Source organism: Ceratotherium simum, chromosome 5 (genome assembly GCF_057802395.1).
Source record: "Ceratotherium simum simum isolate JZ-2026a chromosome 5, ASM5780239v1, whole genome shotgun sequence".
Lineage (NCBI taxonomy): Eukaryota > Metazoa > Chordata > Mammalia > Perissodactyla > Rhinocerotidae > Ceratotherium > Ceratotherium simum.
Window position 1 is genome coordinate 75,831,404 of NC_141904.1, and position 15,366 is coordinate 75,846,769.

The 15,366-nt window shown below is 35.7% G+C and overlaps 1 protein-coding gene across 7 annotated transcripts in view; it reads left to right on the forward strand.

Annotated features, from left to right (window-relative positions):
- The window catches only part of CNTN4 (contactin 4), an 892,715-nt gene that overhangs the window by 212,631 nt on the left and 664,718 nt on the right, over window positions 1-15,366 (forward strand). Inside the window, exon 3 of one of the 7 annotated variants that reach the window (XM_087431364.1) lies at window positions 5,714-5,775. The exons of the other annotated variants lie outside the window; for them this stretch is intronic. The gene's annotated coding sequence lies outside the window, so the exon portion shown is untranslated. The remainder of the gene's footprint in view (window positions 1-5,713; window positions 5,776-15,366) is intronic. 7 annotated transcript variants of the gene reach the window in all.

The window sequence follows — 15,366 nt, forward strand, 5'->3', positions numbered from 1 at the left end:
TATCACATCTTCTGGTAATGGGTACATAGCAGTTGTCTTTTGAAAGGTTTAGTTTATCCATGGTTATCTTTTAAATGCATATTGATGCAACCTTTTAAAATAAATAACTCAAAAAAGAAAAAATACATGCAAATTAAGTTGAGGTTGATCCAAATGTGTATCTTCCTCTAATTTCTCTTTTAAGACTACTTTCCTCCTCCCCCATGCCTTCCTTTCATCCCACAAACAGGCACACTATCACCTTCCTAATTACCTCTGCCCTTTTAGGCACCACATTTAAACTCTCAGACCTCTAGGTCACTCATCTCTAAAATAGGTACCAGAATATCAGTCCTACCTATTGCTTGAGCGTGGTTGTGTGGACCATATGACAAATTTTTTTTCTCAAACACACTATAAGTTTCTGTATAAATGCGAGTAGTAATGCTGCCTGCTGAATCTAGACCTAACAGATTATCATAAAGAAGACCAGTTTGCATTCCTGAACTCAGTTAATAGTGGTACTTGTTTGTAAAGCAGTTGGAGTTTCATTTAGCTTAGCTTCATTAATTTATGTAAGAACTGGATATGTTTAGTGTAGTTTATTTTTTAGAAAAGCTAACAAGTAGAGGATTCATCAAAATAATAACATTAAAAATCAATAGCAACTTTTCAATTCCAGATCTTTATCCTCACCCAGAGTGAGTGCTAAACCCAACTGCAGATGTTATCATTTCTGGATTGCACCCCTCCCTCTCACACACAAATCTTGAGGAGCATTGTCATGCCCACTGGTTGATGGTGCAGTGGAGCACTGAGGCATTCCTTTATGTGTGCTCTTTGGTCTACAATTCTGTTCTAATGGGCAGTCATAGTTTCCGGTGACTTGGGAGGCTTTCTTCTAGTTAATCTGTCAATTTTTCTCACACAGTGCAGCTGCTGTGAAAGAAATTGGAGCTGTTACACTCCGTGCTTTGATACAGTTTGTAAAATGCAAGGTGAGAGACAGTAAACCGAACACAGCATGCTAGTAATTTCTTTAAAGGATTGATGTGCTAGCACTCAGAATCTGTAGCTCAGGGAGATGGCATCCCTTTTTTTCTGAAAAGACTAACATTGTTTCAAAGTGTTATCTTACTTTTGTATCAACAGTATAGATGTCTTTGGTATGACTTCTATGACTTTAGAACACTTAGTCTTTTGACTTCATTTTCCCCATTGTTTTGGATTTCTCTAGATTTAAGTCAAAATTAATTTGGATGTTAATCTTAGATGGAGTGATCTAATATGTTAAAAGTGAGAGTTTGAGTATATTGATATGTCATCATGTGAATAGATCCTTCACTATATACTATATAGGAAAGGATATATAGTGTGCTGGATATACACATTCTTAGAACTATACTAATCAGAAAGGTAGCTTATACCAGAAGAGGTTGACCCTGCTTCCATCAGGAATTGTCAGAAAACCCAGGATACAGCAAAGTATCTTTTAACATGTCAGGATTCCTTTCCCTTGAAGAGGATGAGTCTATATTCTTCCCCATTGAATCACTTCTAAGATTAATCCAGATTTTTATATATTCATCTCCCTCTAATGTGTGAGAGCCACAGGTACTCTATTTTAATTGAGAATGCTTAGGGGTGTGTGGTGCCATCTCAATGTGCAGATTTACTTTTTGTTTTGTGTCTTTAAATTGTCTGTTTATGTTATGGAGAGGCTCATTCAGTAGTTCTCTATTGTAATAAAATAATTTTGTAAATCCAAATTTGTCTCTGCCTGTTAGTACTATTCAAAATTTTGCAATTTAATTATACCTATTAAAAAGAAAGATTGAAGATTCAAAAGGAAGAGGAAAGAAAATTAATATTCCTCAAATGTATACTAGGCTCCTACATTGTCCCAATCAGTATTTTTTTTAATATATATATAGTTACATATAATTTAATATTCACAAGTGCCATATAAGAGAAATATTACTGTTACGATTTTAGATATCTGGAATATCTAGACATATTCAAGAATGATAGCCAGTAAGTTGGGTGAGCAGGGACTAGAAACCATATTATTCTGGTCTGAAAACCTATATTCTTTTTGACTTCTTAAGAGGAAAGAGACTTTGCAAAAGAGAATTCTTAAAAGAGATTTTAACTTTTTCAAGCCCTTTATTTATATTAGTAATAAAAAATAATTTTATAAAATTTTACAATTTTCAGGCAGTGTCTCAGGAGCATTTTGTTTGTCCATCACAATAAATCCATATATTAGGCATTATTACCTCTATTTTACTTATTTAAGAAGTTAGTCTTCTCCAGTCTGTCAGAATTAGAGAACGAAAGGAGAAGGTGCCTTAGCAAAAAGTAGCTGAAATGAAAATCAAGCAGGTAGTAGTGGATGTAATTCTGGAGTGAGAGTTAGACTGAGGCTCTGTGCTCAACCTGTGTTACAGCATCTCTAGATACTTGTTTCCTTATGTAGAGAATGATAAGGTGGAACTTAATCATCTCTTGTGACTCTTCAAACTCTAAAATGTTTTGCTCTCTGACAATGTTCATGGAATGTATTAATGTTGTACGGAGAAAGAAACTTTGGTCGAAGCTACTTGATAAAAACTAATCAACACAAATTATAGGAAATATCATCAGTGACATGGGATAAGGAGTCCTGAACTAATATAGCTTATGTGCCTAATATATGGGTTTTAGTTCAACCTGGGTTTTAATATTTGGCCCTATTTACCTTTCCCTTTTAATAGCTACATTTCATGTTAACATAGAGTTAATGTACATTTGCTGTGTATCCCGGGTGGATAACTGTTTTTGTAGTTGACCTTCATAATATAACTTTATTGGTATAGTTAAGGTTAATGGCACATTAATTTTACACGAGACATCAGTCAGTTTTCTATTTTAATTTACCATGTTAATAATGATTACTGTTTTAAGTTGCTTGTGTCACTTTTGGCTGCCATAAATTATCCTGCAGCAAATATCAGTGTGAACTCAGAACCATGCATACTGCTGACTTCTAAAATTATTAATGCCAGTAGAGAGTAAAAAGAAACACATGAGTCTACATTTGGTTGATAATTTCTTTATAGATTATTATCAGTCTTTTTCTCTAAGCAAATAGCATAAGTTCTCTCTGAGTTTACTTGCTCTAAAGGAAACAACAGTTATAATTAAGAATAATTGCAGGGCCGGCTCCGTGGCTTAGCGGTTAAGTGCGCGCGCTCTGATGCTGGCGGCCCGGGTTCGGATCCCGGGAGCGCCCCGAGGCACCACTTCTCCGTCCAACGCGAGGCTGAGTCCCACGTACAGCAACTAGAAGGATGTGAACCTATGACATACAACTATCTACTGGGGCTTTGGGGGGAAAAAACTGAATAAATAAAATCTTTAAAAAAAAAAAAAAAAGAATAATTGCAATAGCAATAGTGAAACTCTCTTTAGAACATTCTAGATATGCTATCATTCCTAAAATACGTTTATTTTAGTAAAAACAGCCAACATCAGAATCTCAGGGGAGAGCTCTAAAAGAAATGGTAGATGAATCCATGTGGAGTCATGTTGGGTTGCTAAATACTCAGAATGGAGAAATACCAGATAATTTGGCACTGTCAAAAGCAGGCTGAGCAGACTCCGTCTTATAGCTCTGAGGGGACTCATTTTAATTCGTAAGGCACATTAAATCTTATCTCCCTCATAAACATATATCTGTCTGAAGCATTGTCCCAGTTGTGAAACGTGGCTTGGAACAATTCTAGATAGCATAGTCATAAAAAGTTTCAACTCAGGAGTCGCGTGGATATAGGTTCAAAGTTCAGCTTCACCATTTATTAGCCATGTGCTTCCATGACAGTTATTTAAAACTTTTAGTTTCCTTAGTTTTAAATGGAATAATAACAGTTTGTCCCCATAGAACTGCCATAAGAGTTCAATAAAATAATCTTACCAGAGTGACCAAGACTTAGTAAACATCTAAAAAAATGTGGAGTTCTGCAATTGTTTGAATAAGTGCTGCTCTATTAAAATGTTTTTTCAAAATTTCATTCTTTTGCATACAATAATTATAATTTTTAATAACCTGTGTTTTCAGTACCATTATTTTGTTATCGTTTATTCATATCAACTTTAAATTTATTCTCTTTTTGTACTTAACCTTGTCACAGCTAGACTGTCTCAAAGTCTTAGTTCTAAACAACCTAATAGCTCAGGTTTCCATTTGTGAATTAATATGTTGACGTGGTTAAGAAGGACATTTGTGATCATGTAAACTTCAGAATCATTTATGTCTAGCTCTGCTCTATCACTTGGCTATTTGTTTTATAAGAGAGAAAAGTGTCTTATGATACATAGCGACATGATTTGACCTTCATTTTAACTTAACCGAAGACATAGTGAGCTGCTTTGAAATAGAGTAGTGTTTGTTTATTCAAAATCCATGTTCATGGTCTGTAATAGGGACGAGGTGTTTTGGGAGGCCACAGAGAGAGAAGAAAGAATATTAGCAACACCTGTACCTATTTGTTTTGTATGCTTTGGAAAATAAGCTAAATGCCCTAAGTGGCATTGTTTGCATTTGCAAAAATTATCTCCACCTATGCCACAAGGTCATATAGGATCACATGATAAAATACACATTAGATTATTTTATCTATTTTGTAACACACCTTACAGCTGTCAGACAGTGTTTTTAAATAAGCAAATACGAATCAAAATTTAAATGGAAAGCAGGGAGTCAGATACTTATAACCACTTATAGCAATGTTATTCACAATAGCCAAAAGATAGAAGTAACTCAAATGTCCACCAACAGATGAATGGATAAACAAAATGTAGTGTGTGTATATATATATACACACTACATTTTATATATATAAATAACTATATATGTAAATATATATCCTATATGTAATATATATGTAAATAAATAAAATAAAATATTATTAAGCCTTAAAAGGGAGTGTAATTCTGACACATGCTAGAGCATGGATGGACCTTGAAAACGTTATGCTAGTGAAATGAGCCAGACACAAAAGGACAAATATTGATATAAAATTCCACTTATATGGGATACATAGAGTAGTCAAATTCATAGCAACAGAAAGTAGAATGGAGGTTACCAGAGTCTAGGGAGTTATTGTTTAATGGATATAGCATTTCTCTTGGGGATGATGAAAAAGTTCTGGAGATGGATGATGGTGATGGTTGCACAACATTCTGAATGTTCTTACTGCCACTGAATTGTACGTTAAAAATAGTTAAAATGGTAAATTTTGCTTTTAATGTTTTTTGCCACAATAAAAAATAGATTAAATTTTTTAAAAAAGGAACCAAAATTTAAATCCTAAAATACTGAAAATCTAACATTGACATATGTTGCCAGCAGTGTCTTTTTCTTTCATTTAGTAACTAGCTGTGTTTATGTAATATTGTAAGTGGATCAGAGCTTTAATATGGAGACAAATTTGAAGTCTCAGATTTGTGGATTTCAGATTTATGGAATACTGCAGGATTACTGAAGTACACTCTCCCAAGCGCCCTAGTTCATCTCTGACTGCTGTCGTTTGGGCCCAAAATTGCCATTTCAGTGGCACAGAGCCTCGGCTTGATAAGCAAAGGTATTTTTCGTGCAAGAGCTGTCTTGCCTCAGAGGGACTGATCTGAAGTGACTGTCAATAACAGCAAGCACATACCTGAAGAATCAATCTCTTCCATTTTAATTTCATAGACATGCACTGCTGGAACTATGATGATTACAGGATGAAGTCTCCTATAGGAGTGCTGGCCGAGGTAACAAAATCAAGCCCCATTAGTCTCTCCCTGGAGCACTGACTGTAAATGGCAAAATGAGATAAGTCAGACAGAAGAGGGGAAGTGAATGGAAATTGTAGAATCTGGGGGAACATCTTTGCACGCCATATTCTTGTGGTGATTCATGGAACCCAGTAAACGAAAGCTCAGATCATTCCCTTAAAGTGCCATTCTGCTTCAAGTTCTGTTAATTCTGTGTGTACAGACTTTTAGATGCCCCCTTTTCTTCCATTTCTCAGAGCTCCTGGGTTGAAATGATCACCCATTCTTTTTGCAGTCACCGTATGCCTCAAACCAAATGAACATGTTTTGAAGCTAAACAAATAATTCACGCGTTAAGTTTCTTTGATGCTTTCTTTTTGTTTTGTTTTGTTTTCCTGGCACATTGTGGTCAAAGCGACTATGGCATTGCAATTCTGATTGGAATAAGCAAGCACATGCATGCTCATGTATCTATGTATACTCTCATGTGGGCTACTTTGGTGCACTGATTGGAATTAAATCGCTTTTAAGTGTGAACAATACAATATTAATACAAATAGCTTTGGGAAATAGCAAAGGTTAGTATTGGGCTTTATAATATTACTTTGGTGTTTTTGGAAATCTTAAGTAGTGCATTGGTAATCCAGAGAGTGCTAGCCTAGAAAAATGGTTCTCAAACCAAGGTTATTTCCTCAAGACTTGGGCTTCTCAACCTCAGCACTATTGACATTTTGAACTGGTAATTCTTTGTTGTGGGAACCTGTCGTGTTCAATGTAAGATGTTTAGCTGAATCCCTGACCTCTACCCACTAGCTGCCAATAACATTCCCCCCACCCCCAAGTCATGGCAATGAAAAATGTCTCCACTGTCCAGTGCGTCCTCTGGCGGGGGAGGGACAAAATCACCCCCAGCTGAGAAGTACTGTCTAGACTATGGTGTGAAATTCCAAGGCTACGGCATTGGCCTGGCTCAGAAAGCTTAGGTTTTTGGAGCGCAATGTGGAGTGAGAAGACAGGAATAATGGAGAAAATAGACAATGTGTCTGTGGTATTTTTCCGATGGCGTTGCTGCTTTTAAGAGACAGACACACACACACATTTTGTTCTGCACAACCTGCATGTCTTCTGTGTGGCATGAACTATACCATTTTCTTATTATCCAGAAACATAAGAAATTAACTTAAGAAATGGCTTTCTCTGTTTATGCCATGAATGTACTTTCTTCCAGGTATTGTCAAGACTCTTTCGGTTTGAGTTTTAATTGTATAATTGACAGATCCAGGGATTCAATTTATGCATAGTTGAGTATACAGGGATTCAGACTACACTCTCATTAGCTGTTTCTCTATGTTTCTCATCTCTGCTTCCTTTGGTCTGTTGCCAGAACAGAGATAGGTGGTTCCTGACAACCTTGCACTTACCCCTCAAAGTACAGGGCCCACCTCTTTCCTGAGTCCATATACCACAATCAGGAGAGATGTGTTTGGGTCCACATGCGTCTTATGTGTTCTTCTGATCTGGGCACTTTTCCAGGAGCATGGACTAACCTGGATCACCTAATCCCTGCCCATTCTTCTCTGCCGGTTCCCCACCCTCAAAAACAGAATCACAAGGAATGGTTCCCTGCAAAGCAGAGATTAATTATTCTTTTGAAGAGAAAATTAAGCTAAATTTCTTTATGAAAATCTCCCCCTCAATTTTGCTCACATATATTTTGAATGAGGTATCTCTTCCCTCTGCTTCCAAGGCATCCTCTTATAGTAATTCTCATAGTCTGATCCAGGGAACCATGGAAGGAGGTAACCAGGATTTTCAGGTGGTTTGTCAGGTCAAAGCTATTTTCATGATAATGCTAAGATGGTATTTGCCTTTGTCACTCTCAGGATCTCACAAGTGTACAGTGGAGTTTTCCAGAGGCTGCATGACATGCGATATCACATAAGACTGAATCCCGAGACAAATAGGCGAATCCAATTATTTACTATTGAGTCAGAAGTTAAAATGATTTGGAAAAATGTAAAACATGTTACTATTTTTTTTGTTTCAGATAATGTAGTTGTTTTTCCATGACATGTTATTTATGTTAATATGTAATGGATTTTTTGTTATTTTTAAATGAGTAAGTATTTTTAGAAGTTATAGTTTTAATTTCTAATATGGGAAATATTGATAGACATAAGCCATATAAATAAAAGCTCTTAGGGGTTCTCAATCATTTTAAGAATGTACCTTTTTATGGTCTCAATCGAATACCTGGAGTGTTCATCAAGTTCTTTCTACTCTGGCTTTTGGAACTCCAACATCTCTAGCCCTGGTAAAACTGAAATCTGTTCCTATCAAGCCCCCAGTAGCTGTTCTCTGCCAGGTGTTGTGGAATCTTGCCCTTGGCATTTGCATTTTAGTGTTCAGCCTAAGACTCAGTGGACTCCTATACAGATGTCTACGGATCCTTCTCTGTGCAGCTCCCTCCTTTTCATTACCTAACCCTTTAAATTCCAAACTCCAAATAGCTCCAAACTCCAGTCTCTGCTTTACTTTAGCGAGACCACTGCTTTCAGTTTGGACTTTACTTCCGTTTGCTGTGTTTGGAAACTGCCCACAGAAAGAAAGTCGGAATGAATGAGGAGCTCACCTCATGTGTTTCCTTTCTCTCAAGGATCACAGCCTTCTGTTTTCTGTTGTCCAGTGCCTGCAATGAGTTTCCTCATATATTTTGTTCAGTTTTATAATAGTTTACAGGACTAAAATAAGTGTGATACCCATTACTCTAAAATGGCCAAAATTGAAAGTCTTCAATTTTTCCTATATTTAGGTGTTTCTTTACCCTACAACAAAGGACTTGCCAGTGATTAGAATGCATGCTGGATGATGGGCAAGGATATCCATTTAAGGGTGGTGAAAATATGAGAATTTCTATTTATATGTTTTACATCATTTTTAATAATCTGTTTATATTTTATTATGTATATAATTTAATGACATAATAGTACATGTATATACTTTAGAAATAAAAATGCATAATTAGAAGTGTTTTTTGTGTGTGTGTTTTCTTCCAAATAGAAGTGTTCTATCGAAAAATGTGGAACTCTTGTTGAGAGTGTTTGAGCTAATATTTTGGAAAATAATAACTTCATACAGAGTTAAAAATATTTGTTCCTAAAGAACAGATATTTATTTTAGGAGGTTAATTAAACCATTGAGGAAATATCTTTTACCTGTACCAACTATGAGGAGAAATTGAGTATGATTTCCATAACCTCTTCAGTCTAAAAACTCATTCAGCCATGTGACTTGTCCCTTATAAGGATAGAATGAGGGAATGGGGTTTCACTTGAAGCAAGAATAGGAGTGGCTGCCACTATTTTTGAATTAGTACTATGTGCTGGGCCCTGGGCAATAAAGGTGTTATGGTCTCCATTTTACAAGTGCAGAAATCGATGCTGAGAGAGAATACTTTGCCTCTGGTCATACAGGAGTAAATGAGGTTGCTATGTTTGAACCAGCATTTCTCTAACTCTATAGCCTATTCTCCTACCAGATCACCAAGCTTTCTTGGACCTGGACTATACGTAAAACAATTTCCTACCTACAGAGATATAGGAGACCTAGATAATTTTTCAGGGTGTTTCAAATGTAGCATTGCCTAGCCTGAAGTTCAGTTAAACCACAACTGATTTATAGTGAACTAGGGAAATTTCAAGTTGGTATGAATTATACAATCCTGGGAGTAAATGTGTGTATGTGTATGTGTGCGTAAAGTGCTAAGTTTCTTTTCAAGAAGGCTAAAGAAATTTCCCACTGAGTAGGAAATGTTTGCCTTCTTCACATGCTTGTGCATGGATTTCCAAATTGATGGCTATTTGCTTCATAAGTAGACAGGACATCAGTCCTGGAAATTATTGTGTGTGTAGCTCAATTCAGTAAGTTGTAAAATATTATTTCTTTCATCCTCTTTAAGTTGTTTCGTTGCTATTTCATTCTTGATGGAAATAGCAAAATATTGGATGATATTGTAAACACATACAGATCTTTAAGATTCGTTTTAGCGTTCAGCAGCCATTTGTTCAGATGGCGCTTGGTTATTGCATCAACCAGTCTCCCCTTCTTCAGAGAAGAAAACTAAGTCATGCTTTGTATTTTACATTTTGTTTTGGATGTGTTTTCCTTCAGCAGTATGTCATTGTATAATTGGCACTTCTGTCTTTAAAGAAAACCAAAATGTAGATTTTTTTATGGACCGTGAGTAGCAGTGGACATGGAAAAGAATGCACATTCTCAAGTGTAGTGTTGGAAACTAGAAATCTTCCTCCAGGGAGCCAGAATAAAGGAATGTTCTTGGTGAAAAGCAGGGACCATGTTTGGAAATCCTCCTTTTCTCGGTCTTAGATCTGATTACTTACGTAGCATTTCTCTTTTCATATATGGGTATTCCCCAAATTCTGGACATTTGCATACCACAGTCATATTTCTTAACATAGCTGCATACCATCTCTACTATTGTCTATTTAACATTTTCTATAAAGCTAATGGATTTTTTAACTAATTGTGGGTAAGAAGAATGTTTATATCAATAATATAAATAGAATAAAATTTGCCATAAATGGAAATAAACATAAAAATGAATATATAAATATTTACACAAGCATAAAATAAATACACATAGATTTAAATTAAAATGTTCAGAAAAGAAAAATAGTAGTGTATACCTCCAGAGGTCCCATGACCACATTTTCAAAAACTGTGACTCCCATAACACCTATTTTTCAGGATTGAAATTTCAATGCAGAGTCCTTGCAATGGTTTTCATGATATACAAGTCATTTATGGCATGAACACATTTTCTGCCTTGAAGGACCAAATTGTGAGCCCTTCAGCTCTTATCCCCCCACCATACATGCTCCATTATGTCTCTCACTGGATAGAGTTATGTGCTGTGTATTTGATAAGCACTCAATGAGTTGAGCACTCACACAGCAATCACCAGGAATGAAGTTTAGTGCAGCTTATGAGAACCAGGGCAATGCCAAACAAAAAGCTCAAAGAAAAGAACCAGTAATATCTGGAGAAAGTCTCTTAAAGTCACAGAACTTAGGTTCCCTCTTCTGTAAAATGGGATAATACGCTCTGCTTTTCTAAAGATTAATTTATGTATTCCTCATAACAACCTTATGAGGCAAATAGGATTAATACCTTCATTTAATAAGTGAGGAAAGTAAAGCACCAAGAGATTAAGTTATTTATTGAAGGGCACTCAGCTAGAAAGTGTAGATCTGAGTTTTGAAACCTATATTCTGTACTCTGAACTGCTGTATTTCTTCTCAGAGTTATATGAAATTACGCATGTGAAAATATTTGGACTCTATCATTCTGTAGTTACTTTTTGTGATTTATGTTCCATTTCATTTGTCTTCCATTTGCTGTGCATAAAGGTAGGTATTTTCTTCCCCATACATTGGTAAAACTCAGATAAGGAGCATGCACCTACAGGAAATATCAAATTCTAAGTGTCCAATATATTTTTATATCATGTCACATAATGTGACACATTAGGCTGTTGTGGAATGTCAAGCATTGGCATAATACATGACTTGGCAATGTAAAGTGACAGGTTGTCATTACAACTGTGCCAATTTTTTTGTGATAATGATGAACACTTGAAAGTTTCATTCTCTGGTTTTGCAAATTGCCAACACTTGATATGTCCCCTATAGTTTCCCAGTGGGAAAGACAGAATTGAATTTAGCCAAACCTGATAATTTTCCTTAATGGAAATTTAAGGGGCTAAAAAGCCCACATTTGGATATGAGCTTCAGTATTTTGAAGAGAATTATTTTCCATCTCTATTTCTAGGATGTAGAGGCAGATGGGGTAGTTTTTCACGGTACTGAATTGTAGATGTGGGCACCTAGTGATGCAAGTCATTCAAATTATGAGTTAAGTGCTAACAGTAAGTGCTTATATTTAGAACAGGGTCTAGTGCATTGTGGGAGGTTTAGCAGCATCTCTGTCATCTACCCACTAGATGCCACCTCTCTTTCCCAATTATGGTGACCAAAAATGTCTCCAGACTTTGTTAGAAAGTTGCCTCTGGTTGATAATCACTGATTTAGAGCCGTAGAATTTTTGGCTCTTTGTTGTTGTAAACTCCTAAAATTGATACCTTTGTACACATTTTAAGACTAGATTCTTTAAGAATATTATCTTATGGGCCACAGTGCCAAGTACAGTTCCAGGCATATTACAGTAAAGTAGTTATTATTTATTCTGACAGATATAGAGTTTTATAATTACAGGGTGCTTTCAAACTCAACATTTTAATTTTCCCAGTAACTCTGAGGAGGATTTTTATTTACCCATTTTTTTAATTAAAAAATGAGTCAAGAAGAGTAACTTTTGTCTATTTTTTTGTGAGTTAGAGAGATCAGAAAATACCACTGTTCAGAGTAATTTTAGGTGAGTAGAGTTTTCTTGCTGATTAAGACCCTCAAGTAAAGCTCAAGTCTTGTGTATTTTTCCAGTCCTTGAGAGCAGTGCCAAACACTCTTGCCTGTTTCTTTCTCCTGCTCTCCTAATTCTAAATTCACAAACTCTCATTCCCTATTTTCATGTCACTGGTTGTTTGTCCTGGGACCTCATGTAGACTGGAGCATCTGTCTCTAGCCCCTCAAGTGAGCAGCCCTAATTATGTTACATCAGGACTACTTGTGAAGCTCGGAATCTCCAGTTTCTATCCTTACAACTGATAAGCTACATAAGCCATTCCCTTTGCTGTTCTCAGTCCTGTCTCTGTCTTAAATAGATTCATACATCTCTAGGCTCTTAAGCATCTTCTAGTCCTGTTTATCTTGTAGTCAAGACCCCAGAAATTAGTCTTCCAGAAAATGGCTTTTCAAGCCAGAGTCTTCAAGGTGATGGTGCCTGTGTAACCTTGATACGAAACCTCCTACACTGTGTGATACTGTCATCTCAGGCAGAGCCACTATTCATTAGCTTAAGTTGTCAGCTTTATGTTTCAGTAAAATAAATACACATTTTCCCTACGGTAATGACTTTTTTCCTCACTATGTGAAAACTGCAGGAACCCTTGTTATCGAGAGATAATCATATTCTAGCAGTGCCACTTATTGTGCCCAGTGAATGTCCCAAGGATGTGATTATCTTTTAACAACTCTAAAGCCTGTTATATATCATGTTGTATTGTTACTTATGTTGAATGTGTGTGTGGGGGAACCCATTAGTGATTTTTGTGGTTGATACTATTTGTTTTGATAATGATAAAAGAATCAAATGATCATTTGTTTTCTTGTAACTAGACAACACAATTAGAAATGCATCCCACTTCCCATTGAAAAATGCATTTAAATGTAATCTCTTGCTTAGTATTAGTGTAATAACCTGGATGTTAATACTAAATTATGTCAAGCAAAGCTAATGGAATTTCTAGAAATAAACATGGATAATTTAATGTCTATGTGACCTTTACCTCCCACAGAAAATTCAGGTTTGGGTTTTAACTACCTATGAAGAAAGTAAACACCCATGAGAAATACCTGCTGGTTCAGTGATAGAAAATGCCATCAATAACCTAATTAAAATAGGATACATGTAAGGAAAAGCCCCTTAAATCTAATGGCCTTTCAGAATATGGACAGTTATTGAATGGCATCTCTATCCTCTCACCTCGTGCTATGCTTTCATGTTCAAATAATATGATAGTAATAGGTCTCATTTATTAAATACCTGCTATAGACCATATGTTTTGATACATTCTCTCATTTTATCTTTACAAGAACCTTGCAAGGTAGTTAATATTGTTCCTGTTTTACAACTGAGGAAAACTGAAACTGTGAAAGATTAAATAACTTGCTTGAGTTCATGTAACAGGTAAGTGGTAAAGCTTAGATTCATATCTGACTTCAAAGTCCCTGTGTTATCCACTGATTATTTAGAGGCATAATGCACAAGAGGATTCAGGACAATTATAGGAGACTTGTAACTAACGGTGATCATATATATGTTTATTATTAGGTAGCTACATTCTGACCCCAGTAGAAGTAAAAGAGACCACTAAGTGAAGAGAAACTATTTTCTTCCTTCTAATCTTGCATCCTATGTCTGTGAGAAGAAAGAATTAGAGATGATTCATCTAGTTTTTTGAACATTTTCATTAGAGTTATTTTCGTGCTTTTCCCTGTCACTTGGGAAGGATTGTTTTGTCCTGAATAAATAAGCAACACCCTTTTTAGTTCTGAGGTATTGGGGAAGGATCTGGATTAGGACTTTTTGTTCTGTAGAGTGAAATCATCCTTTTTGACCTTCGCCTAGGCTGCTGCCTCTTCCTAGTTGCTTTTAGCCAAGAAGCTATGAGTCATTCATGGATTTCTGGTTCTTTTGTATTGTAAGATAGCCAGTGCATTTATGTTGACACCAGCTGATTTGTTCAAAACTCTGAGACCCAATCTTCCTGAGCAGAGGGAGATTCATCCATTTATTCATTTGTTCATGTATTAATTTCCTGTCTATTCTTACATGTGATTTTTTGGAGTTTATAATAAAAGCCATAACCAAAATTTAACCATAACTTAAAACTATTACAGTAGGATGTAAATGATATGGATGTAACACTGGAAAATTTAATAAATTTTTAATGATTTTTAAAATAATTCTTTTGTGCATATTATGAGCTGCGCACTGTTCTTTACGTGGATAGTCTCATTCTGTCCTCACAAAAACAGCATAAGGTAAAAACACAATTATTGTGTTCATTTTATGCATAAGGAAGCTGAACTTAAAGAAGATGAGTGAAATGAAAGCCTTTCCTTGTCTTCTTGTCCAGGGAGAGGCTATTATATAATTGACTATAATAGATGCATAGTTTCTTTCCCTGCATAAAGCAGCAGAAAAGTGACCAAGAATAATTCTTGTGTTTTTACCCTCTTTCAGGGAATGGAATTGGGTGTTTATCTACCTGATTTATCTCTGCATGTGCTGGCACATCTGAGATGGAAAGTTTTTGTTTCTTTATTTTTCTCAGTTTTATTGAGGTATCACTGACATACAGCACTGTGTAATATAAGACTTACATATATTTTGAAATGATTACCACAATAAGTTTAGTTAACATCTATCATCTCCTATAGATAGAAAAAAAAGAAAAAAAATGTTTTTCCCATGTGATGAGAACTTTTAGGATTTACTCTCTTAGCTAGTTTCAAATGTAACATATAGCAGTGTTAACTATAGTCATCATGTTGTACATTATATCCCCAGTACTTATTTATCTTATAATTGGAAGTTTGTACCTTTTGACCAATTTCATCCAATTCCCCCCACCCCTCTCCCCTGCCCCTGGTAACCGCAAATATGATCTCTTTTCCTATGAGTTTGGGTTTTTTTTTCTTTTAGAGTCTACATATAAGTGAAATGATATAGTATTTGTCTTTCTCTGTCTGACTTATTTCACTTAGCATAATGCTCTCAAGGTCCATCCATGTTGTTCCAAATGGCAGGACTTCTTTCTTTCTTTTTTTCCTAGCTTTATTGAGATATAATTGACAGGACTTCCTTCTTTTTATGGCTGAATAATAG